Source organism: Solanum tuberosum, unplaced genomic scaffold (assembly GCF_000226075.1).
Source record: "Solanum tuberosum cultivar DM 1-3 516 R44 unplaced genomic scaffold, SolTub_3.0 scf00189, whole genome shotgun sequence".
NCBI classification, from domain to species: Eukaryota; Viridiplantae; Streptophyta; class Magnoliopsida; order Solanales; family Solanaceae; genus Solanum; species Solanum tuberosum.
In genome coordinates this window covers 1,191,716-1,194,088 of record NW_006239113.1, presented here as the reverse complement: position 1 = coordinate 1,194,088, position 2,373 = coordinate 1,191,716, and positions in this window count along the sequence as shown.

Below are 2,373 nucleotides of genomic sequence, written 5' to 3'. Positions count from 1 at the left end.
ACCTAGAGCCGAATAACATATCTTTGAGTTGAGTATCTTATCCTTGAGTACTTCTAAATTGAGTAAGTTTGAGTAGTTTTGAGTATCCTTGAGTATTCCTTGAGTTGAGTAAGTTTGAGAAGAGGTAAGTATGTTTCCTTTTTATCAAATTTCAAACTTATGTTTATGTTTTATAATTCATCTTACATGCTCGTACATTCCACGTACTGAGCCATTTGTCCTGCATCGTCGCATGATACAGACACAGGTATTCAGGATCATCAACAGGAGCTTCGTTAATACATCTGAGAGTTCGAGTTAGCTATGGTAAGCCTCCTTGTTTCCGGAGGATTTCATTTACCTTCTAGTTATATCAGTTGTTAGGATGTCGTGGGTCTTGTCCCGACTTCTTAAGTTGCCTATTTTATGGCGAGTTGAACATATTATTTTTATTCAGAGTTAATATTTTAAGTTAAAGCTTTATATTTGAGTTATTGATTTTATTAAGTTTTTAAGATTTGTATGCTTGAATCAGTTTTTCCGCTTGTAGTCAGCCAGGATGAGGGTTCGCTTGGGGAACAGCAATGGTTCACAAGTGCCGGCCACGTCCAGAATGTAGGCTCGGATCGTGACATCTTTAGAACATAAATTTCAAATATCGAATCCGTGTCTGAGTCATAATAACTTAGCTTATTTATATACTTTGTTTGTTTCAATTGTCTAGTTTTGACTTGGAACGAAGTTTAATAAAGTAAAAATTACTTTTGAATTTTGTGGTCTTAAATTAAGGATATATAAAGTTTATCGTGTACCAAAATAATTTTTTATATTGTGATCTTTAATATATCTTATAGAAATTTAAAATTGAAGATTTTTTTTAAAAAAAAAAACTTTTTATATAGGAAATAAAAATCTAAAAGAAAAAGTAAACAAACAAATTGAAACGAATGAAAGTATTATTTGTGAGGAAAGAATAAGGAACAATCAATATTGTATAACTTTATTCATAATTGCAGCTGAGGTGTTAACGAGAAGTTTGAATAAGTAGAATGAGGATGAAAAATTCATTGGATATGGAATGCCAAAATGGAGTGAGAAAATCAATCACTTATCGTATGCAGATGATACTATATTATTCTGCTCAGGCCACAAAGGATCAGTCAAGAAGATGATGGCAGTGTTGAATAAATATGAGAAGATGATGGCAGTGTTGAATAAATATGAGAAGATTTCGGGCCAACTCATAAATTTGATGAAAAGCTATATGTATTTTCATGAGAAGGTATCTATTGCGGCAAGAAATAGAATAAGAAGAACTACGGGAATCGGAGTACGGTCCTTCCCATTTACTTATCTAGGTTGCCCAATGTTCTATGGGGAGGAAAGGCTCAAAATAGTCCCTCATCTTTGGGTTGCTCAAAGTCATCCTTGAGTTTTCACATGGAGCACTAATAGTCTCCCATGTTTTGCAATATTTGTGCACTTTTGGTGTAATGACCCTCTTGGTCATTTCTGTGTCTTGCCTTCTGTGTGTCGTTTAGAGCATTCCTATAGCGACCCCAAGTCATTTATGACTTGCTGGGACTGAAAATTCGGTCACCTGGTCGTTAGTTTGGTCTTGGTGTGGGTTTTTGTGTTTTGGGCTTATGAACCTTGAACGATCATTTTCGATCAAAAGTTCAAGAAGATGACATCGGAATCCAATTCTGACGATTCCATCAACTCCGGAAGGGTCATTTTAGGCTAGTAGCATAGTCGACATGACTCCCGAGATTTTCAGTGTAAGTCGGTGCAATTAGGCGTTTCAACTTTAAGTTTAAGCCTAAGTTTGACTTTGGTCAACATTCTGAGGAAACGCACTCGGATGAGAATTCCGTCAGTGCGGTTAGATCCGTAATGTCAAGTTTGATCTAGATTGACCCTTCTTTTGTGTCCCAAGGTTTTCAATATCTTTTCGAGCCCTTTTGTGGGTTTTGACTTAAAATGGTTTTTGGAAGTGAGACTCACTTTTTATCGAAATGACCTCTGATGGAAATTTTGACTGCGCCGTTGAATCCAGAATATCAAATTGGTATGGTTGCATATCTCGTTTGCGTGCACGGGGTTCCGAACGAGATCGGAGTACCCCGTCGGAGTTTTAGTTGTTAGAAAAATTGCAGAAAATCTGCAATATAATGCAGATTTTCAACAATATTTCCAAAAACTTCAAACTCTCATAACTCTCGCATCTCTCAACCGATTTGGACGATTCAAAGGGAAAAGTTGTGAGATTTTTCGAGGGCAACGCGTTAGTGCGCTCGGATAGTGGTTTGGGCTTCCCGTTTGAGGTAATTTCACGATAAAACCTGACTGCAGTACCTTTTTCGAGCATTTGTTTTTGGTATTATTGTTTTG